The 24,781-nt window shown below is 45.6% G+C and overlaps 1 long non-coding RNA gene across 4 annotated transcripts in view; it reads right to left on the reverse strand.

The window, feature by feature from the left end:
• Window positions 1–2,512: 2,512 nt before the first annotated feature.
• Window positions 2,513–24,781, reverse strand: part of LOC109279190 (uncharacterized) — a 58,337-nt gene continuing 36,068 nt past the window's right edge. The window contains exons 2-4 of one of the 4 annotated variants that reach the window (XR_002086068.2): window positions 9,412–9,642; window positions 5,795–5,964; window positions 2,514–2,683 (exon numbers count right to left, since the gene is read on the reverse strand). This is a non-coding gene — a long non-coding RNA (uncharacterized LOC109279190). Of the gene's footprint in view, window positions 2,684–3,315; window positions 4,343–5,794; window positions 5,965–9,411; window positions 9,643–24,781 lie in introns of those variants that run through there. The other 3 variants (XR_008421159.1, XR_002086070.2, XR_008421158.1) reach the window with 3 other exon arrangements.

Here is a 24,781-nt window from a genome sequence, read left to right on the forward strand (position 1 = left end):
TTTCCAAAGGTAATGTGTTAAACTATTAACAGCCAAGCACCTTAGCATTCCTTTATAAGATGGATTTTCAAAAGGCAAGTGGGGAAAAAGCCTGTCAGGGCTTTGGTGCTAAAAGTGAAGGAAAGGGGGCCCCAAACAGGGGAAGAGAGATGTCAGTGACTTAAAAAAATGTCAACCTTGGGGTGCCTGGGTGGCTCAGTTGGTTAAGCGGCTGACTTTGGCCCAGGTCACGATCTCACGGTTTATGAGTTCGAGCCCCGTGTCAGGCTCTGTGCTGACAGCTTGGAGCCTGCCTCAGATTCTGTCTGTCTGTCTGTCTGTCTCTCTCTCTCTCTCTCTCTCTGCCCCTCCCCCACTCACACTCTGTATTTCTCAAAATTAATTTTTTTTAACGTTTATTTATTTCTGAGACAGAGAGAGACAGAGCATGAACGGGGGAGGGGCAGAGAGAGAGGGAGACACAGAATCGGAAGCAGGCTCCAGGCTCTGAGCCATCAGCCCAGAGCCCGACGCGGGGCTCGAACTCACGGACCGCGAGATCGTGACCTGAGCTGAAGTCGGACCCTTAACCGACTGAGCCACCCAGGCGCCCCAAAATTAAATAAACATTAAAAAAAATTTTTTTTAAATGTCAACCTCAGTGAGTCAGAGTCATCAGAATGTGAACACACAATTCCTATTCCCCCTCTGTCCCATCAACCCCGTTCTCTCTCGCACACATCCCTGAGAGAAAGTTCTCTCTTCAGGCTACAGCTGGTACCTCAGTCTCATAAGGAAGATTGGAATCTCTAGTGACTGTACCACTGCTTTGATGCTGACAAAATGTCCTCTCTCTCTCTCTCTCTCTCTCTCTCTCTCTCTCTTCCTCTTAAGATATGGGCCCGTTCATGATCACTTTAACCAGGGAGTTTGGACTTGGTAAGGCAAAGGACTTTCTCATCTAACATGCCATAAGTGCAAGGGACCTCAGAGGTCAACTCTGCCTCACGCCAAACCTTCTCCAGCACCCATAGGAAGCAGGGGCAGCAACCCATCTGGAGGTGAACAGCTGGCTTCTGCCTGGACCCTTTGAGGGAAGAGGTGTTCACTGCCTCTTGAAGCAGCTCTTCCATTTTGGAACACTCCAGTGGCCAGATGTGACCCAGAACCAGCCGATCTGAAACTATTTTTTTTAATTAAAAAAAATTTTTTTAATGTTTTTATTTATTGAGAGACAGAGCACGAGTAGGGGAGGGGCAGAGAGAGGGAGGGGGACACAGAATCTGAAGCAGGCTCCAGGCTAGCACAGAGCCCAACGCAGGGCTTGAACTCACGAACCATGAGATCATGGACCTGAGTGAAAATCGGACACTTAATCGACTGAGTCACCCGGGAGCCCCTGAAACTTTTATGGAAGAGAAAAACAAGTAAAGCAAGTGATTTGTGTTGGATGACACTTTGGGAAATTCTGCAGAAGTGCAACGGTAAGGAACAGATTGTTTCTGCCTCATTTTTTAATAGACATTGATGTACTTACATCAACGAACGAGTGTGACAGTTAATTTTGTGCATCACCTTGACTGGGTAAGGGATGCCCAGATAGCTGGTGAAACGTTTCTGAGTGTGTCTGTGAAGGTGTTCTCGAAGAGATTAGCATTTGAATTGGTGCACCCAGTAAAGAAGATCATCTTTACCAACGTGGGTGAGCCTCATCTAATCCGTTGAGGGTATGAATCTAACAAAAGGCAAAGGAAGGGTGAATTTGCTCTCTGCCTGCTCTGGGATCTTCTCATGCCCTTGGACACTGGTTCTTCTGCTTCTCCTTCAGACTCAGACTGGGCTTTATATGATTGCCCTTCCTGCTTCTCAGGCCTTTGGGCTCGTAATGAATTACACCACCAACTTTCCCGGGTCTCCAGTTTGCAGACAGCCAATTGTGGGAATTCTCAGCTTCCATAAGTTGTATGAACCAATTCCTATAACAAATCTCCATTTTTAGATAGATATATAGATATAGATACAGATACAGATATAGATATAAACATATAGACGCAGATTTATAGATATATCTCTCCTGTTGGTTCTGTTTCTCTGGAGGACCCTGATTAATACAACAAGTATAAACAAAGATAAACTATACCTTCCGATCACATTTCCTCAATAGTTTCTTTCCTCCAATAGAAATAGTAAATATCTATAGAGCTGTGGCTTTCAAAACTTTTGAACTCCAAACCTCTTTATACTCTTTTTTTTTTAAGATTTTATTTTTAAGTAATCACTGCACCAAACTCACAACCCCGAGATTAAAGAGTCACTCACTCTACCAACTAGGCTAGCCGGGAGCTCACCCTTCACACTCTTAGAATTTATTAATAATCTTCCAAAACTTTGTTTTTCGTGAGTTTTATCTGTTGAGATTTAATGTGTTAAAAACTAAAACTGAGGAAAAAAAACATCATTAGTTAATTCGTTTCAAAACAATTTAAAAAACCCATTGCACACCAAGATTTTTATGAAAAATGGCTATATTTTCCAAAAGCAAATGATGTGCAGTGGAAGAGTTAGCATTGTTTTTCATTTCTGTCAATCTCCTTCATGCCTGGCTTCAGAGAAAAGAGCTGGGTCCTCAGATCTGCTTCTGCATTCAGTCTGTTGCAGTAGCTGCTGGAAACGTCATGTAGCTGCCAGAAAATTCCACCGTGTTCTTGTGTTAAGAATGAGAAAAAAGGAGGCAAATAATGTATCATTATCATTATTAAAATAGTTTTGAGCTCATGAGCCCCATGAAAGGACCTCAAACAACGAAGACCAGCTACATAATCCCAGTGCAACTGAAAACGTGGGGGTCCCTTGTCCAAAAGTTAGTGAGAATTTCAAGACAGCCACAGCAGAGTAATAATTACATTCAACACGGGGCCCCTCTGAGCCTGGGGCCCCTTGTGACTGCAAAGGTTCTGAGGGCAACTTCAAAGGTCCCCAGACCACATTGTGAGAACTGCTTCTATAGAATGCTACCTGCATCTCGAATCAAAGGGCTGGCTTAGGGCCATAGTACACACCAAGGTGCTGTAGAGGTAGGAGTGTGTGTGTGTGTGTGTGCGTGTGTTGTCGGAGCTGCAGGACCAGTAGGTATAAGTATTCTTGATCTATAATCTATCCATAACGAGATAAAGGCGTAATTGTGCAGGCCTCTCCTGGGTGCTTGCTGCAAACACTTCTACCCTATTATACCACCTATTTATTATTCCATACTGACCACACACACACACCTCTAGCTGACGCGCTGCACCCCTTGTGTTCCAAATGGCTGCACACCAGATAGTCAGATACTTGTCATGGATTCCTGTTTTGTGTTTTTATTGTGGTTACAGGCTTTGATCAGCAAGACTGATATCTACGGTCCCCATTTTCCTGTTTGGTGCCTGACACACAGTAGGCACTCTATGCATCTGTCGAGTTATAGTTCTGGTGGGGGAAATTCTACTCATTAAATGCTGTTAACAACAGGTGGTTGGCAACGAAAGTACACCCTTTTGTCCTCCTTCCTGAGAACTAGGCTCTTAGGGAGATTGGCAATCCCACTACCAGTGGGTGGACTTGTGTATTCAAATGACAGTGCACTTCTCTCCAGCAACGAGAGAGCATACCTGAGGCTCAGGTATGTATATGGCTAGTGAAGGACATACGTTTTTATAGTATTTAGGATGATACCCTTAGAATCTTGGTAACAAATTAATCCATTTGAATGAACATTACACACATTTATAAATAATGCAGACCCACTTTAAGTTCTGGTCAAATCACCCGCTCTCCTGCAGAGGGAAGCGACTGTGGTTGCTTCTCCCACCCAAACAAAGATCACACAATAAGGGAATTAATCTCTTCCCTAAAATGGCAGGATATTTTTCTGTTCATATCGGAAGTTCATCCCGTTGCAGGTGGAAGGACCCAGGACCTGTAGTTGGCCTCCGCCACTCCACAGATGGGGAAATTGAGGCTCAGAGACAAGAAGAGACTTATTTGTCCAAGAACACACAGCTATCGAGTAGCAGCTGTGGGACACACACCCACTTCTCCTAAAATTAGACAATGGACCATCCACACCAGGAGAATGTGGCCTTTCGGGACAAGGTGAGTCCAGATAACAGAAAATTTAAACCGTGATTCATCAGGGGATCACTAACAAGTAAAACCCAAAACATCTCTTCCAAATTCAGCCGGACTTCAAACCCTCTGCTCTCTAGCCCCGAGTGCTCTCCCTTCCCAGATGTTTATTCGCAACATCTTGCCTTCCTCTTCAACATCTTTATCTTCTTCCCCTCCACCAGCACCCTCTCCTTCTTTCCAATGTGTCTTCAATCACCTTGGGGAGAAGAAAAAAAACAAGCCCTCACGTGGTCGGCTGCTCCCCGTGGCTGTAATTCTAGTTCTTTCTTGCCTATTACTGCCAAACTCCCGGAAGTGATATATACATGGAGGCCTCCCTTCTCTCACCTCCCTTGACTCCGGTAAGCCCTGACAGTCTGGCTGCAATCCCAGCGCTTTGCAGAAACCACCCACTCAAGGGTCAATGATGTGCTTCTTTCTAAATCAAAAGGCTTTCTCCTCGCCTTCAACAGCCATGCTTCCCTAAGAGTGATAGGTGTCGTGATAATGTGGAAACTTTTATGCTTAAAAATAGGTCGCGTTAAAAGGACATTTGTAAATCAGTTAGGTAAAAGCATGCGCTTCGGAGGCAGACTGCCTGATTCACCTCTTGCTTGCAAAATTGACTGGCTGGATCCCTTAAGCAAGTTGCACCTCCGATTCCACATCTGTAAAATGGGAACACAACAGTATCTCGCTCTTAGAGTTTGGGTGAACGTCCATGAAATATACTTAGAACACAGTCTGGGCGCATCATACATGCTCAACAAAGGTGAGTGGTTGATATAAAATTTATCAGTCTGAGGTGTCCAATAAGAGTTTACATTTGCAGTATCCACGTGCAAAGCCACCACGCTCCTTGCTGCTCTCATACATTCTTCTCCTTCGCAATGTGGAAATCTGTTTAGGCAAATGACCCTTCTTCCCCAGATGGTGTCCCTGAGTGTCTCAGAGACCTTATGGGATCCAGAGCCCGATCACCCAAGATTCATTTTAACGAGGAACACATTTAAATGAACCTTAAATCCATGGGACCTCCATGGTTTGCAACAAACATCGCCCAATGGCAATTTCCACTTCCCATAAGCTAAGCCCTTGTGTTCTCCAATCCCCAGCAGGGTCCTAAATTTGCATGAGGTCGCCAAGGCTGATGCTCAGCTGTAGCCACATACTTGGGATTTTCTCCAATTTGCTTTTCAGTTGTCCTTGCCTCTGGCTGTAACTGCAGAGTGCATCAGCTCAAAATCTTCCATATACTATATGATTCCCTCCTTGTTCCGCATGATGATGATGATGATGGTGGTGCTGGTGGTGGTGGTAATGGAAGATACTTCTTGGGTGCTTACTATGTGCAAAGGTTGTTTCTAAGCACTTTATATGTATCATCATCCCCACTCTCCAATGCTTTGCCTCAAACGCACATGGAGAATTTTGCAATTTCTCACTTTCAACTTTAAAAAAATAATCTTTGCTCTCATTTCCATTATGAGCAGATACATCTCTTAAGTGGCACGTTCAACAATCTCACTGCTTTTGTGCATATAGGAAATGAAGGACTTAGTAGTACTATTGGTAAGACACCTCAAAACCAAGCATACGTACAAAGAAGAAGCCATAAATAAGAGTCCATCAGGTGGCTGAAGCTAAAATAACGGCCCCGATGACTTACTCCTCTCTTTGGGGATGACGGATGTTATTTTCTGCCTAGAGCACAACGTTGTTCTTAAGTATAAACTAATAGGGGTGCCTGGCTGGCTCAGTCAGTAGCATGTGCGACTCCTGATCTCAAGGTCGTGAGTTCAAGCCCCACATTGGGTGTGGAGCCTCCTTAAGAAAATTCTATAAAACGATATAATCATAAAATAGCATAACCGAAATGATTAGTGAAACTTCTCTAGCATTGTTGAGTGCTTACCGGGTCCCGAGCTCTGTGCTGAGAGCTTTACATGCATTATCTCACTGAATCTTCAAAACAACCATGAACCGAGTATTGTTATTATCTCCATTTGACAGATAAGGAAACTGAGGTTAAGAAAACAATTTGCCCAAGTCATACTAAGCCGAGGTTCAGACACAGGTGCATCTGACTTCAAAGCCCAGGCTCTCCGGGGCTCAGTTTATGGGTTGATGTGTACAGCAAGATGCTATCCCTGTTTTCCATCCACATCTGATGGCCCATGTCTTGCCTGGCTTCTCCCCCTTCTCCCACTCCCTGTGGGACTCTTTCTGTCCTAGAGGTGAGCATTTATTTTCACATCACTGCTCTTGCCTGTCAACTCTTTAAAGCCATCGCATTTACCCCCATCTCTCTAAAGACTTCCATAGCTCCTGGCACACAGTATATACACAATCCCTATTGTTGAATGAATGAACAAATCACCTTTCTAATGGTTATTTGGAAAATAGGAATCATTTCTTACTCAATGAATGATCTAAGAGCTTCATCTTTTAAGATTTTGGGTTTTTTGGCCCATGCAATGCTGAAACTCACTGTAAGCACACTGATATAAGGCCTTGGTTGTCACCCAGGAGCAATTTTGTACCCCCACCTCCACCCTGCCTGGGACATTCAACAACGTCTAGAGACATTTTTTTAATGTTTATTTTTATTTCTTTTTTGAGAGAGAGAGAGATAGAGCATGAGCAGGGCGGTGGGGAGTTGGTGTGCAGCAGAGAGAGAAGGAGACAGAAAATCCCAAGCAGGCTCTGTGCTGGCAGTATAGAGTCTGATGTGGGGCTCGAACCCACGAACCGTGAGATCTTGACCTGAGCCGAAATCAAGAGTGGGAAGTTTAACCAACTGAGCCACCAGGCACCCCTAGAAGCATTTTTAACTCTCACACCTGGGGGTGGGGAGAAAGGGTGAGGTTGCCAATGGCATCTAATGGCAAGGTCCTACAACCCACAATGAAGAACCATCTGGCCCACAATGTCAATAAATGCTGAGGCTGAGAAACCTGATGTAAGTGTTTGTCTTCCTAAAACTAGTGTCCTAGTGATCGAGATGGGCCAGCGATGTACAAGCCCTAGTGATTATCTGAGTGCCAATTACTGAAGCCCAGGGTTGGCATTGGCCTCTTATTTGCATGGAAGGAACAGGAGAAATTGGGGATCCAGCTAGAGGATCCAGAGATCTAACTTCTGGCTCTGAGACCTAGAATTAACATGATTTACTGCTGCAGGCAAGTTGTTGGATCCAACTTTTCATCTGTAAAATATGTGTGTGTGTGAGGGGAGCCCTTCTAGCTCTAAAATACCTCCAGTTTTAACAAATTCCAAAAGTTAAACTTCTTTTTTAAATTTATCCCCCCTGGGGCGCCTGGGTGGCTCAGTCGGTTGAGCGTCAGACTGCAGCTCAGGTCACGATCTCACGGACCGTGAGTTCGAGCCCCGCGTCGGGCTCTGGTCTGATGGCTCAGAGCCTGGAGCCTGCTTCCAGTTCTGTGTCTCCCTCTCTCTCTGCCCCTCCCCCGTTCATGCTCTGTCTCTCTCTCTGTCTCAAAAATAAATAAACGTTAAAAAATATATATATAAATTTATCCCCCCGATTCACAACCAATCGCACGTCAAGATTTATAGGTTTATGTTCACTTTTAAGACCCTCTTGCAATCGCCTCTCCACAGACACACACTTCCTCCACCCAGGCCCTCACTGTCTCCGCCTGGATTACAGGGCACCGCTCCTAATTGACCCCCTTTTCTCCAGGGTAAATTCTCAGGAGATTCGGCAGCTTGACCAGGATTCCCAGCAGCCCCTAATATGTGACCTAAGTCACGTTCTCTCTCATCTTCTTGCTCTCCACCCTCCCTGGAGGGCAGCGGATGCTTCAGAATCCTTCCTCATGGAAATTTCCGCAGAGTCAGCAGAAATGCCTCTTCTTCGTTCACACTCCAGTACCCTTCTCTGCCTAAAAGCAGGGCATAAATTTCCCCTGCGAAAGATGCCCTCCTGGTACCAGGAAGTAAAGAACATTCTTATTGCCCAAGATGGAGAGCTGACCCTGAGATGAGCCTGCACAATAAACAGCCCTTATCTTGCCTCAGTTTCCCCCATTTATTTCCTAGTCATTGTCCAACAAGTTGCCACCCCCAGAGGCCCAAAGCCCTTTCCCTCGTCTAACCCCTTTTCGGAGATTTATTGCCCTTAAATCTTAAAGTGGCAACTAAGCCCCCTAATAACACTGCTTCTTTGAGATTTTCATTTCTTTTCTATGAAGATCCCCATGCTACGTAAAAATATTAACATCGAATAAAAGGTGTGTGCTTTTCTCCTGTTCTTCTGTTACTTGTCAGCTTAGCTCACAGTTCTGAGTCTTGGAATCTGAGAGGGTGGAGGAAAAGTTTCCTTCCCCTACAAAGGCAAAAGTATTTTATTATTATTATTATTATTATTATTTCAAATGTGTACTTATTTATTTTGGGGGGGACAGAGAGATACAGGGAGAGAGAGAATTCCAAGCAGGTGGGGGGAGGGAGGTCAGTGCAGAGCCTGACACGGGACTCGATCCCACAAACTGTGAGATCATGACCAGAGCTGAAATCAAGAGTCGGATGCTTAACTGAATGAGCCACCCAGGCGTCCCAAAGTATTATTAAACTACTGGCCATGGCTGTTTCTGCATTGTGTGCACATTTAGGGATATTCGCTATTGTCCCAGGGGTGAGAGAGGGGAGGAGTGGACTGATCTTTTGTTTAGAAAAATATGGAGATTGAACAATATAAAAGAGCTCAGACCACAATGAGGAAGCAGAAATAAAGGAAGCGGAAAGTGGTCTCCATAATTAAGTAACAAGAATTCTCTGTTTTCCCCTTGCAACTCGAGACGTACACATGTTGGACAGGCCCTGGAATCCTGTAAGGGAAGAAAAAAAACCAGTCGCTCCCCAGGGTCAGGGCAGGGCAGAGGCCCCAGCAACACGAAACTGACCCGGTCAAAGTCAGAGACATCCTAGACACTCTGGCAATTATTTCATAGCTGATCATCTGGTGCTAACTATGCACCAGGCATGGTTCTGAGCCCCCTACGAGTACCGGGTCATTTAATCTCCACAATAATCCCATTGGTATTATTTATTATCTCCTTTTTACAAATGAGACACAGGGAACCACACAGCTGGTAGGAGGCACAACTGGGATACAAACCTGGGCAGTTTGACTTGAGGATTTGTGCTTTTAACGACTTTATTAATAATTCAGATGAGTGTGTTTGCTTTGTGATGTAAGTCTGTTAGCCCAGAAAAATACAGGAAGTAAAACTGAGGGAGAACTACATGAACCTTCCTTACCCTGGAGGCCAAGTGGTGCACAGAGCTGAAGGTAGCCCCCAGCATCAGTGAGGATGGGGCTAGAGGTGATGGGGAGGAGGCAGGCGGCAGACGATCCAAGATGGTGCTGGTCTCTCTCCTTTGCTGAGTCCTCTGTGCGGATAGGCAGGTCTCAGAGTATTTTTTTTTTCTGGTTATTGGAGGAAAGAATGAGCCCAGTTACATCTGGGCCACCCCAAGATGCCTTAGGTGCTGTGGGGTTCAGAAAATGAGTTGTTAAGAAAATGATAGGCTAAAGCTTCATGTCCTTGCCATCAAGGAAGAAATGAAGGAAGCTGCACCCCATCCCCACAGCCCCCTAAGTAGGGGAAGATGTGGAGAGCTCTGGGGCAGGGTGAGGGGGTGACTTCTTCTTGCTTGCTTAAGAGTGGGCATCATGGGATTCTGGAGAAAGAACAGGAGGTCTTAGCCTTCCTTCCCACGAACAATTGGCCAGAAGGAAGCAGGGACACTCAGCCCCTGGATTTCCCTGCAGGAAACCTGGGCCCTGCTGGGGCCTCCTGCTTCCCCTCCCTCACTGCCCCTGGCTCAGTTCCCGGTGAGCTCTCCGCCTGTTTGAGAAACAGATGCCAGAAAGGGCCAAGTGCACACTCATACAGTGTGTGTATGTGTGTGTGTGTGTGTGTGTGTGTATGTGTGTGTGTGTTCACTTTAACTCGAATGCTTTTAGAAGCAACAATTTTTAGTGGCCCCTGGGTGGCTTAGTCGGTTAAGCGTTTGACTCTTGGTTTCAGCCAAGCTCATGATCTCACAGTTCGTGAGTTTGAACCCAGCATCCGGCTCCATGCTGATGGTGTGGAGCCTGCTTGGGATTCTCTCTATCCCTCTCTCTCTCTCTCTCTCTGCCCCTCCCTTGCTCACTCTCTGTCTCTCAAAATAAATAAATAAACTTGAACAATTAAAAAAAAGAAAGAACAATTTTGAAAATGTCCGATTCATCAGAGAGGGGCACTGAAGGTACTTTCCTTCCTGTTCACCCTGCATCTACTGTGTACTGATGCTCTGTGTAGCACTGAAAGAGAAGGAAAGAGTCCGCCTCTTAATGTGCTCGGACGGTACTTAATCACTGAAGCTGCTTAAGTACTTTCCTGAACCCCGTTTTTCATCAATGAAGCGGGAACATTGGTAGCTGCCTTGCAGGGTGCTGTGATATTATTAAATTTTAATTCGATGTGAAGGCATCTAGGCCCATATCTGACGCACAGCAATCTCCTTGAGTTCAGCATCTATTACTAGTTTTTAATACATCTCTTATTAATAGATATCACTTGAGAATACATAGGACAGATCCCAGCTTTCCAAGCTCCTGCTTTCAGCTGTGGCTGTGACGCATACATGGGAAATGATGCTTTAATGACACCAGGAGTAAGTCAGAACATTACCAGCCCAGATGGACACATGGACAGAAGTGCCCGTATGTTCTGTAAAGGGAGAAACCTACGTGATCAGAAGAGCAGGAGCGTGGTGTGCAGAAAGGTGAGGTGTGGAGCTCCAGGCTTTGGGTGTCCTGCCACCTTCTCTGTGCTCTCTGGGTACATATCCCTGGTATCTTTCATGCATCGCCTGCCTTACCGGAGAGGCACAGCAGTACGATGAAATCTCTTTTCTAGATGAGAAGACTGAGACCCAGAGAAAGCCAAGCAGCCAAGCGCTAATCAGCTTGATTTTGCCAAAGAAGACCATGGAGTGTGGGGTAAAAAGTTGTAAGCTTAAGGAGGCAGGCCTGTCAAACACAACTTCAGGAGGAAACTAAAAGTAATCTGGCAGTTGTCGTAGTAACAACCCGAGCAATAATAACCATGACAACAAACTATTAACAGTTAGTAAGCACTTATTTGTTGTGCCAGGCATCATGGGAAATGCTGTGTATTGACTCATTCGGTTCTCATGGTAACCCTATGAAATAGGTATTATTATCATTATTATCATTATTATTAACTCTTTCTCCTTTACAGAAGAAAAGCAGAGGCTTAGAGAGGTTCAGAAACTTTCCCCAAGGTGGCTGGGCCCTCTACAGGCGAGGCCAACTGCAAACCCAGGTCTTTCTACTCCAGAGCTCAAGTGCTGAACCACCATAGCGGCTGACCCCCAGTGCTGCAGAGACCAGCATGTTCCGAAGTACGTCAGGAAGGGCCACGTAAGGAACATCTAGCCTGCTCTCACTCAGTACCCCTGGTGGCTGGACCATCCTCTGCTTGACAGGAGACGATGGGTCACAGTGGTTCAGGTACAGATGCTGGAGCTTGGGTGAGCGGGTCCTTTCCACTCTCCACTAGGTGAAGGTTATCGCCTCCCCCACGCCCACGCACTCTTCTCCAGGCTAACCGTGTTCCTCTTAGCAGAACTTCCACACCCTTCACCTTTCCCGGCTCTGTCTCCAAGCAATAATCTAGATTGTCCATACCTGCCTTACAACCCAGCATCCCAAACTCAAAAGATAGCCCTGCATGTGACTTGCCTGGTACAAAGAACATTGAGACCATCTCCTTTATTTATCATAAAATCACATTTTCATTATCCCTTTTCAAACTGCACTAGGTTTAAGAAATTGCAGGTTTGTCTGGAGCTTGCGGTCAACTAAAACCTCTTTGAATCAAATCAAAACTATTCCAAGATGATACGGGCAGAGGCACTCCTGTACAGTTGAAAAAGCCAAATGCTTTGTTATGTCATTTTAGGAATCTGAAAAAGAAATTCCAAAAGCAATACATGTGTTCCATTTCAAGTCAAACAAAAGAGAACCGAATAAAGAAAAAATGAATAATTTTCCTGCTCCCCATTTCACTACTTTTCTCTTCAAGGTGACCAGTATTAACAGTTTGGAGGCTATCTTTACAAAACATGCACAGAACATACAAGGGTTCTTTTCAAAAAACCCTTTTCAAAGACCCTGTGTCAAGTGTCAGCAAATCATGGTGAACCGTGACTACTCTGAGTCACTGCCTGCTTTTATAAATAAAGTTTTATTGAAACACAGACAAGCCTATTTGGTTACATATTGTCTACAGCTGCTTTTGCACTGCAATGGCAGAGCCTGACATATTTGCTATTTGGCCCTTTACAGAAAATGTTTGGCCTTCTCTGCCTTATATACTACACTCCAACCTTTCACTTAAGAAAATGTCATGAACACTTACTTCATAGGTCACAGCATATAGATCTTACGTTTTTTAAAAAAGCTATCTAATATTTCATAATACAGATGAATTTGTTCTATAACTTCATTATTTTGTGCTCTTGTGATATAATAAGAAATATATATTTTGTCTTCCTCCCTGGTTCCTGGCACAGAGCTTCTAAAACCCTTGGGGAGTGCCTGGGTGGCTTAGTCGGTTAAGTGTCCGACTTCGTCTCAGATCACGATCTCAAGGTTCATGAGTTGGAGCCCCGCATCGGGCTCTGTGCTGACAGCTCAGAGCCTGGAGCCTGCTTTGGCTTCTGTGTCTCCCACTCTCTCAGCCCCTCCCCGACTGGAGCATGCTCTCTCTCTCTCTCTCTCTCTCTCTCTCTCTCTCCCTCTCTCTCTCTTTCTCTCAAAAATGAATAAACATTAAAACATTTTTTTAAAATAAATAAATAAAGTCCTTGGAATTTCCTGAGTAATGGGCTGAGAGGAGCATTTTTATTATTCATTACAAAGTCTTTTTCTTTTTCATTTCAGAAAGAGAGAATGCGCACGAGCTGAGGGAGGGGTTAGAGGGAGAGAGAGAGAATCTTAAGCAGGCTCACGCTCAGTGAGGAGACCAACGTGGGGCTAAATCCCACAACCCTGGGGTCATGACTGGAGCCGAAATCAAGAGTCAGATGCTCAACTGACTCAGCCACAGAAGCACCCTCGCATTACCTGAGTTTATGCTAATGAGGTGACCCTTAGTGGGCCCCTAGATAATTTCAGGAAGCGGGGGGCTGGTTGCCAGAGGAACCAACCAGGTTATTTGAAGCTTGAAACTTTCAACCCTGTTCCCACCCCCAACCCCACCTCCACGGAGGGGAGGGAAGCTGGGGACTGAATTAATCACTGGCAAATGATTCTATCAATTGTGCCTATGTCTAGGAACCTCCATAAAAACCCCATATTAAGGAGTTTGGAGACTATTTGGGCTGGTAAGCACCTCCATGCACCCCAAACTCCCAGGAGAGCGATATACCCCAAACTTCACGGGAACAGAGACTCCTGTGTTCAGGATCCCTCCAGACCTGGCCCTAGGCACTTCATCTGGCTGTTCATTTGTAGCCTTTATAATATTGTTTACAATAAACTGGTAGCTGCAATTAACATGTTTTCCTGGATTCTGTGAGTCCTTATAGCAAATTATCAAACCTGAGGAGTGTGTCCCGGGAACCCCCAATCTGTAGCCAGGTCAGACAGAAGTGTGGGCAAAGTGGTAGGTCAATCATTACTTGTGATTGGCATCTGAAGTGAGGGGGGCAGTCTTTTGGGACTGGGCCCTTACCCTGTGTGATCTGGACTAACTCCGGGTAAGTAGTGTCAGGCTTCAATTGCCGTGTAGGGCACCTCGTTGGTGTCCACAGAGCTAGAGAATTGCTTGGTGTGGAAAATCTGCACCTTGGCCAGAAGTAAAATGTGGGTGAAAAGCAGATCACAGCAGTAGTACCATTGGTGAACCCTCAGATTGTGCTCAGATTTCTGCCACTTTGGACAAAGCCATAACAAGCACCTATTTTTTTAATCCTTCAGAAGAATCTGGATATGACAAAGAGGTCACAGGGCTCCGGCATGAAACTCCTAGTGAGCCAATAAGCCTCTTCCAGCAACAGTTGTAAACAGCCCTGGGGACTACCAGGCTCCGGGGGGAGGAATTGAACTTTTAGAAGAGAGAGAATGTCTCTAAACAGAAATGATGCCCTGATAGATTCACTTGGACGCTCCCTGCTTTCTGCTGTGCCATAGAGCTTCTCCCTGAGCATTAGTCTCTGTCCCCTGATGCAGCCACCCTCCTGCTAAGCCTCCATCACAACCCACGTGTTAGCCCAGGGGACTCCACCGCTCCATCCAGGCAGGTTATTCTGCCACTTGCAGGGTGAGATGTCCCTTTGGAACGGGGCAGAGGGAGTTTGGCTCTGGGGAGAGAGTCGCCTTTGATCCTAGAAATGGAGGGAATACACACAGATCACTTGTTCCTAATTTTGGGGGGAGGTTGTAGACTCCCTCAAGCTAGAGATTCATCCCCTCCCCACCCCTGGAAAAACCTGTGTGTCTTTCTGTATAAATTCGGCAAAAGTTCAGAGTATGCACAGAATTCCTGAAGATGCTGTGCACGGCACACAATGCCTAGGTTAACAACCCCGGCCCCAGGTACATTGCACTCCATTTCTTACTGACGCTTACCCACCCCTTGTCATCAGTTCGACACAGCAAATTTCTCTGTGATTCATTAACTCTTCCTTCCTTGCATCACTGACCTTGTGCCTGCTGTTCCAAAGGCTGGCGGTCACGTGCCTCCTTCTTCCTCTGGCTATCCTGTTGGGCAAGATAAACTCACTTCCCCGCCTGCAGGCACCTCTTGCCTGGCGTGAAATGCCCACTGACCAGCTCCACTGACAAGAACCATTCTTCATGCTGCTGCTCCCACCCTGACCTGCTTTCCTAGCCTCCCGTGCAAGCCTCTGTCTCAGAAAGAGCCTTTTCCCTCCAGCCATTCGCCATCTGTATCAGTCTTCTGGAACATTCCTGAAAGCTGTAAATCTTTCAAGTAAACTAGATTTTCCTTTCTGGCTCTTGCTTGTAAATTTGGTGGCTTTGTTGTTCCTAAATTTAACAAAGGAAGTTTGGCGACAAATGCCACACAAATGTCAAATTCATGGCCAAGGAGGCTCTCCGCTGGTATTTGTTTGTGCTGCCCCCTACTGGTTAGAAAAGTAGTACTAAATAAACCTGATGGCCGGTTAGTCGTTCTTAGCCAAAATGCTCACCATTTTACCTTGATTTTTAAACTGAGTCTTAGAAAGTAATCCTTATTTACAAAGGCAGAGTGCGCTATTTTAATGCCTTGTAATTTCCATTAAACATTCTTGCCCTTTAACCCAGAAATTTCCTTCCCAGGAATCTGCTCCCCCGCCAAGACATAGTAAGAAATGTAAATGAGAGATTATCTCCGAAGATGGCCATCTTGCTCTTGATGGTGTGAAGAATCAGAACAAAGTTACATGTCTGACAACGGGTGATGTGACACAGTCATAGGATGGGATATTGTGATTGCCTTAAAAATGACGTGAATGACTAATTGTTAATGATATGAAGAAATATTTAGAGCATGTTAAGTAAGCAGGACGCAAAACTATGAGCACTGTACAATCTCAACTAAATGTGCATAAGTGGTACAATTAGGCTATCTTTCACATTCATATGCTTCCCAATTTTCCTGTGAGCGTGTGATATTTGTAAAATCGAGAAAAAATCATAAATCTTATTTTTGCAAGGTGGAAAGCACACAGGCTTTTGAATCAAATGACCCGATTTATATCTGCCTCTGTGTCCTTGGCCGAGTGACTCAATCTCTGTCGACCCGTTCCCTCAGCAGTTAAGTGGAGGTCATGACGGTGCCTGTGTCGCAGAATTATTGTAAAACTTGAACGTGCATTGCAAACCTTCCTAAACAATCATTGTCTTCCCTTCGTGCCACCCATATGTTTACTTTTGCACAATTAGCCACCTCTAGAAGTTCAAATCCTCTTTCCTTTGTCTTATCATCTCCCCATAGCTTACCACCCTTTTTAAAAATGGTATGTAAAGGGACACCTCGTTGGCTTGCTTGAGTGAGCATCTGACTCTTGATTTCAGCTCAGGTCATGATCCCTGGGTCGTGCGATCATCCGTGGAGCCTCCTTAAGATTCTTTCTCTCTCTCTGTCTCTATCTTTCTCTCTCTCTCTCTCCCTCTACCCCTCTCCCCTGCCTGTGTTCTCTCTCTCTCTTAAAAAAAGGGGGGGGTATAGAAGCTCCTACGCTTAACCACTTTTTGGGGTTTTCATTCTTTTCTGTGAGTCCTCACACCCCTGTGCATACAAAATAAACCTTTTTTCCTGTTAATCTGTCTTTTGTCAGTTTAATTCACAGTCCCCAGATAATAAACCTAATAAGATAGAGGAAAATATTGTCCTCCCCTACACCACCCACATTTGCTAACCTCTTAGTAGTGGCAGGAATAACGTGGTTCCTGCAACCTGTGCTATGTGCCCAGTTGAAGTCTCTCTTTGTTGTCCCTTTTGGCTGTTCAGACCACCCACCACCTTGCATGTGTTAAAAGATAAAGTGGGGCCTATTAAAAATTTTAAGAGTTTATTTGAGCAAAATCAACTCAACTCAGCCAGCATCTAATCCAGCAGATAGAAAAGGGTTCCAAGGAGCTATATGAAATGGAGAAACTTTTATAGGCAGAAGGAAGCAGGACTACAGAAATTACACTAGGCCAAAAAAAAAAAAAAAGTGGATTGGTTATTGCAAGGTTACTTTCCTTTAGGAGATTTCAGGGGTCTGTCAGGCAGAGCACTAGTACTGACCAGGAGATTCCTGATTGACTCGTTTAGGATTCCATTTCTGGGTAGAGCTGAAACTATAATAAGTTAAGTCTTGGTTTGGTCATGGGGGAGGCAGTTGGCATAAGAAACTCCATTTTGGGCCGGCTGTCTTGTTTTTAATATTTGAAAGGGGCTTTCAAATATTTGAAAGAAGCAGGATTGTGGAACTCTTACAGTCCATCTCAAGCAACCAAGAAATTCTTGAAATAGATAGAGGATCCTGTAGGGGTCAAGACTTGAATTCTTACATTCTTATATACTTTTCGCACAAAGGCAGGGGATCTCGAATAACACTCACTGATAATGAGAGCCCCTTTCTAATATCCATTGTACGTGTTGCTAACTTCATCAGTGAAAACCCACTTCTGACACTTAGCTTGTTAATTGGCAAAATAAATAAATAAATAAATAAATAAATAAATAAATTTGGTGTTTCTCAGAGGTAAAGATAACTGAAGCACTTAAAATGACCCCTTCGGGAATTAGACTTTTCTCACACAACACGAGCTGACCACTCTTGGAGCAAGGATGCCCGATCAGAGGCATCTGCCTCTGGGGTGCTGCCCTGGGGTGTCACTTCAGATAATATACATAAGTATCACGTGATGCAGAATAAATCACAGACATAACACCTGTAAAGCGATACTGATAGTCCCTGACACATGTAAGCACACAACACTTAGTGACTATTAAATCTGGTATAAAAATTCTAGTTAACACCATATTCTGAACTTTGCATTTTCTACATGTACTCCCTTATAGATTTTGAACAAGGTGCTCCATTTTCCCTTCCTTCCTTCCTTCCTTCTTTTCTTTTCTTTTCTTTTCTTTTCTTTTCTTTTCTTTTCTTCTTTCTTTCTTTCTTTCTTTCTTTCTTTCTTTCTTTCTTTCTTTCTTCTTTCTTTTCTTTTAATGAATTCATATTCCCCCATTGCTTTCTGAAGCGTGGCCATGTTTAATGGGGAGGTAAGGCTGTATGGTAAGGGTCTCCAGTCAGAACACTGAAAGAGTCAATGCTGCACCCAAGGTTCCCAGGCAGAAAGTCTATTCCCCACCCCACCCCCACTCCTTCCAGATCTCACTGCACCTCAGGAATCTCATAAAAAGGCCTCCTTTGGTATTCTGAGAGCTCTCCATTCAGGGCGGTTTTATCAGAGAAATTAAACCAGAAAGCATTCAGCTCAGATAACAGGATTAATTAACATTCTTCTCATTCTGCAAACAACCCATCTGGGAGTAAGAGTGCCACTGCAGTCTTACTGAGGTAGGACAGGGGCAGTCTTGGAGCTGCAGGAAGCTGGCCTGGTCGGGGATTTCCTGAGGTTGGCTCTGCAGCCGCCTAGGCTTTTCTAGGAATGGTGTGTTATAGCACAACTCCCCTTTGTTCTCATGGGGCCATTTTTTTCCTCCTGTCCATCCCCCCAGGTTTTCAGCTTTGTATTTCCAGGTTGGTTGGTAGGCTGAACCTGGCCCTCCGTGAGAACGATCTCAGTAATGGCAGTAGCTAACATTTGTGGTGCCTTCCCTGTGGTCCGCACAAGGCTGAGAACTTGGAATTCGTGAACTCCAACGGCCTTCCTGAGGGCGTGGCCTCAGCTCTCCCCGCCTGCCCACCTTGAGTCTGTGGCACCCTCCCAAAAGATGTGCCTCATCAAGGATTCACGAGCGATGGTCTTTCCACTGAAGACCTCAGGCAAAGAGGGGCGCGCAGTCTTGGAATCACCGTGCGCACCGCCAGTAGTAACTTAGACGATTTTCCATTCTCTTTCTCCTCCCACCCCCACCCCACCCCCACATTTCTTTCCTCTTCCAGTTGTCTCTTTATTTCTCCTCTTTCTCTTCCCCACCTTCAGCCTCTGTAATTCCCTCGATTTTCCAGAGCCGTTAAGCACTAGCGCTCGCCCTGCAAAGCCCCACTGGCATCGCAGCTCACAAAGCCACTCAGTCCCCACAGCCCAAGGACTGAGCCTCCAGCCCTTCCCTTGTGTGTGTGTATGGGGGGTTGGGGGCATCTCAGCCGCATTAGCTGGTACAATCTTCACAACATTCTAGAGAGGTAAGAACTCAGGAGTGTTATCGTCCCCATTTACACAGCAAGAAACAGGCTCCGAGGTGAACTTGCCCACGTCAGTTGTCCGGAGCCATGAGTGGTCTTAAAGGCTCTGTTCGCTGTGATCACGTGTCCCAGTGAACCCCGCGGGGCCTGTGTTCTTTACCTTCTAGAGCACTACGGACCTTACGGTCACTCTAACTGCGCCACAGGCTTAGCCATCTCTGCATCCACAGCACCTGGCACACAGAAGTGCTCAACGAACAGCTGCAGAGATGCTCGTCCCTGGTGGGTCGGACCAGCCACACTCCGCCTGCCTCTGCCTCAGAGCCCTTGGAAAGGGCTGAGTTTCCGGAGGCCGACAGGCAGGTAACCTGCCAGCCATAATTCCTGTCTGCGCCGCAGGCTCCATTCACCTTCCTGAGGACCCCCTCCGCAGCCCAGGGGGGCTCAGGCAGGCTGGGACGCCACAGAGGACACCAGCGTGCAGGCCAAGATGCTTGCTCAGGCCGGCATCAGATTCCATCGGCACCCACCCCCCCCCGGGAGCGGCGGGACTGCGATGGATTACACTTGTTTCTGGGCTAACGTTTCAAGTGACAGTTGGACAGAGACTTCATAGAAGCAATTAACTATTTTCCCAGAGGGACGGAATCGGAGATCAGGAGAGCCGTCCACCACACCCGGCTCGGAGATGGCCTCGAAGACACCCCAGGTACTCACCTGGCTTCCTTTGGTTGCCCTGATTTCCTCCGGTACAGGCCCAACTTTGTTCAGAGCCTTCCCCTGCTTGCCTGCTATTCGTATAGGACATCGGCTCTGTGGGTTTGTGTTTCCAATGTGTCAGCGTGAGGCTGCATGAGGGACAGGGACCAGTCCCCTCTTGCTTTCCTCTCCCTTCAGAGCAGGGCCACAAATCCCCATGCTAGGTGGAGGGGTGGCAGTGGAGGGCTTAAAGGCAAAGACTGGAGCCGGAATGCCTGGGTGAGTCCCAGCCCTTCCGCTGCTATTAGTGTGGGCCTTAATGGCCTCATCTACAAAGGGGGCACCGTAGCAGCCCCTCTTCCCAAGGTGACAGAGGTGATGGGAAGTATAGCACTTAATGCAGCGTCTGACGCGGAGTGTGTATGTGCCCGCGCTTCGAGTGGGTAGCGTTATTCGCGGCAGACTGGAAAGAAACGTCAATCTGGTTGTTGGTGCCCGGGTAACAGGGAGGAGAACACTGTGCCAGCTCAGAAGACACAGCCTTCATTGAACCTGGCAGCCCAGGCCCGTGGGCGTGCAGACACCGTGTGTCCAGAACCTGGAAGCAGTTTTTCCAAAGAAGCCAAAAATCCAGAGTTTTGCATGATGTCTCCTAATTTGTAAATGCTGATGACAGATGTGAAAAGCATTATTAAACACTAGGCTGCGCAAAACACAACCAGTCAGTGGGCCTGATCCAGCTGGAGGCTTCCAGACTCCAGCCTCTACTCACTTATGTCCTGTCAAGGCAGAAGGGGTGATAGCAAAGCAACTTAGGGACCATGAGACATAAAAGTGAGGAATCGTTTTTATTGTGTACAGCGTAGGATTTGATCATCAAAAGGGAAGAGAGGGGACCTGCGGTGGGCAGCTAAGACTCCAAAGGAGAGTGGTAGGATTCCCAGCCTGGGGGACCCTCCTCAGGGAAAGGGCATTCCAACCTAGGGAAGTTTCTGGTTGGGACAAGGCGACAGGTAAATACCCAAATTGTGGATGAGTATTTAAAATAATGCCACAAGGGGCGCCTGGGTGGCTCAGTCGGTTGAGCATCTGACTTCAGCTCAGGTCATGATCTCACGGTCCGTGAGTTCGAGCCTCGCGTCGGGCTCCGTGCTGACAGCTCAGAGGCTGGAGCCTGCTTCAGATTTGGTGTCTCCCTCTCTCTCTGCCCCTCCCCCACTCACGCTCTGTCTCTATCAAAAAATGAATAAACGTTAAAAAAATTAAAATATTGCCACAAAATCTTCAAATCATGAGATAACCCTTACTTTCTAGCTATCTTCTTAACAGAATTGACTAAGAGCCTGGGCTCTGGAATTAAGCAGCCTTAATTAAATCCTAGCTCCACCCCTTCCCAGCTGTGTGACTTTAAATAAACAATGTAACCTCTCTGTGCTTCATTTTTATTTGTAAAAGTTAACAGTGTCTCATAGCTGTTGTAATAAAGAAATGAAATGAATACATGTGAAAGGCTAGCATCGTGCCTTTTACTGAGTAATTATCATTACTCAATAATACTTTTTTGAACATAAGCAATAATCATTTAAATAAATGTCAGCTCTTATCACTCAACAATACAACAGAAATTTGTGAAGTACTTAACGTGTGCAAGTTTTAATTTTTTTTTTCAGGTTATTTTAAAATTCTTTTAGTAATCTCTACACCCAAGGCGGGGCTTGAACTCACAACCCAGAAGTCAAGAGTCACATGTTCCTCCGACTGAGCCAGCCAGGTGCCCCTATATTTGCACGTTTTTAAATAAGACTTCAGGGAAGTCTCAGGGCTTGGCAGAGAAGCCCCATCTCTTATTCACCACTAACTCCCCAACACTGAGCACAATGCTTGAATGTGAGGTAAGAGGCCAATGAATGTTCATTGTGTGAGGGGCCCCTGTCCTCGAGGAATCTAGAATGAGGGATGCTGGCGGGAGACAGGACCTAAAGGTGTAAAAAATCAACAACGAAATACTTAGGCCGTTCAAGTCACCAAAAGCAGAGCCGTCTGAAGTAGGATAGTGTGGGTACCTGAACAATTCAAATACATAGTCATTGCTGAAAGAGTTCAGCTTCAAAAGAAACCATCTCAGATTCAAGCAGAAAGGGGGAAGTCTCATGGCCACAAAGGTGTGGCTTGGAGATGACGCAAGAGGCATTCCAAGAGGGCTGAGTAAACAGAGACAGGGCGACAAAGTACTAGGTGTGTTTCACAAACAGCGAGCAAAGGAATTTGATGGGGACAGGGTGTTCCGCACAGCTAGTAGGTGAAGGAAATCTGGAAAACTGGGTTGATACTTGATTGAAAAAGCCTTTCAATGCCAGGCTAAGGTAGAGATTACCAGATCTCTTTCCTTCTTCCTTTTTAATAAAACATCTAATTTATTTGCTCAGGATGCACGATACTCCTCAGCCTTCCTGGTAGCTGGATTGAAACCATGTGACTAAGTTCTGATGTCGTTAAGACCGGTGGGACCTAAGGGTAAGTCCTACGTGCAAATTCTGGAGTGTGGACACAATGGTTGGAGCCTTAGCAGACGTCTTAGATCATGAGGCTGACCGCTAAGGCTGATGGAAGGGGGAGGAAGGAGCTAAGGTCCCTGATGACTCTACCAGTTTTATACATAATGGTTACACAAGAGAGAAATAAACTGTACTATTTAAGCCACTGTTATTTGGGGTCTATTTTAGTATGCAGCAGACCTAATTCTAGCTGACACACAAGCCAAAGACCTCATACTTTATCCTGGGATATCAGACAAATATTGGAAGTTTATGAGCTGGTAAGTAACGAAATGAATATATAAGTATCATCTACACGTGGATGATATATTGCCTTATGTAGTCACGGAGGTTGAGAAATCCCAGTATTCCTAATCAGCAAGCTGGAAAACTGGGAAAGCCAATGGTACGGTTCCGGTGTGAGTCCAAAGTAAGAGAAGATGAATGTCCTGGCTCAAAGACAGTCAGGCAGAGAGAGCAGGTTCTCTCTTACTCAGCCCTTTTTGTTCTATTCAGGCCTTTGACTGATTGGATGAGGCCCGCTCACATTCAGGAAGGCAATCGGCTTTACTCAGTCTACCAATTCCAATGTTAATTTCATCCAAAAAACACCGTCACTGACACATACAGAATAGTGTTGGCCCAAACATCCAGGGACCCAGTGGCCCAGTCAAGTTGATGCCCAAAATCATCAACCATCACAAGTGAGCATGTTCTGAAAACTGTTTAGAGGAAAAATCATCTTAAGAAGTGGATGATAAAAAAAGTTAAAAATAAGGGTGCCCGGGTGGCTCCGCCGGTTGAGCGTCTAATTCTTGATTTCGACTCAGGTCATGATCTCATAGTTTGCGAGTTCCAGGCCTGCATCCGGCTCTGTGTCGACAGCGTGTAGACTGCTTAAGATTCTGTCTCTGCCCCTCACCTGCGCGGGCCCTCTCTCTCAAAATAAATAAATAAACTTTAATGAGTTAAAAATACACATCCTTCTTGATTGGTCTAACTAAAATTGACAAGGTTGGTGGCTCAGACTGGACCAGAGAATATCCAATAATCTAATATAATATTTAAAAAAGAAGAGTTCCTGAGTTAAGCTGTCTAAGATCAGATCCTCGCTCCTTCAGTTACCAGCTCTGCAACCTTGGCCGAGATACTGAACGTGTCAGGGGCACCTGGGTAGCTCAGTCGGTTGAGCTTCTGACTTTGGCTCAGGTCACGATCTCACGGTCGGTGGGTTCGAGCCCTTTATCAAGCTCTGTGCTGACAGCTCGGAGCCGGGAGCCTGTTTCAGATTCTCTCTCTCTCTCTCTCTCTCTCTCTCTCACTGCCCCTCCCCCCTCGCACTCTGTCTCTCTTAAAAATAAATAAACATTAGAAAAGAAATTTTTTTACAGATACCGAACACCTCAGTGCCTGGGTTTTTTCTTCCTCTGTATGACAATGGTGATAACGGTTTATGTGCTAGAGGTGCACATGAAATTGCTCATTCATTCACAGATGTTTGCTTTATTACACCTGTTATGTGCCTCACACTGTGCCAGGCGTTGGGCACACAGAGGTGGACAAAACCTTTAAGAATGGAGTTGCCTAGCTAGTAAGACAGTAAGTCAGTGATGAAACGAGACCACTCCTGCAGTGATCACTGCTCTGTGGCTTAGAAAAGTATGGTACATAGTAGAACGGCTTGTGACCTGCAAGAGGTGTTACGTGGCAAGCAAATGGACATTTTTAGTTGTTGTCATAGCCAAACACGGATAACACATCTGAGAGAAATACGTGTTTTTCTGTCGAGGATGACATTTGTTCATTTAACAAACACCCTTTGAGAACCTACCGGGCACTGTATCAGCCAATGAGGAGATACAGCAAAGAGCCAAACAGAAAAATCCCTGACCTGCCGGCGCTGACATTATATATTTTGTTTACAATTAATTCAGTTGTCCTTTCTAAGTAAATTTAAGTTTGGAAAATAGAATCCATCTTATTAAGTACGCAATGCCTGGCTGGCAGGCAGATACGGCAAAAATGGTCACAGCGGTACAAAACGAGACACGCCTGGGACGCACTGGGTCCGAGGTAGCTCATGTAGCACCCCCCGGAAGGCGTTTCCAGACTGGCGTTTGCACCAAGGAGCACATGGCCACGTCCCCAGCTCCCAGCTCCCTGCACATCCTCTGCTTGTATCTCAAGTCTTCTGGTTACTCTTTGACTATGTTTTGGGGTGTATGCAAGATTAAGTCAGAGCATTTCCACTTCAAAACTATAAGAAAATCCGCTAATTGGATTAACTGTGGGAAAACTTTGTGAATCAAGGGAACTTTGAATCAGAAAACATTTGTGAGGAAAGTGATTTTCACTTTTGCTTATTATACAGTTGGCTGACCGCAGTTGCACTACAAAGAACCTGTTTTTCTGAATCTATTAATATCTAATATCCTATAATTATGCTGTCAAGGCTCCCGCTGAAGCAGACCATACTGTATCTGCATTCTAAATAAATACCACGT

The sequence above is a fragment of the Panthera pardus genome, unplaced genomic scaffold, assembly GCF_024362965.1.
Source record: "Panthera pardus isolate Hobbes unplaced genomic scaffold, ASM2436296v1 HiC_scaffold_12, whole genome shotgun sequence".
Lineage (NCBI taxonomy): Eukaryota > Metazoa > Chordata > Mammalia > Carnivora > Felidae > Panthera > Panthera pardus.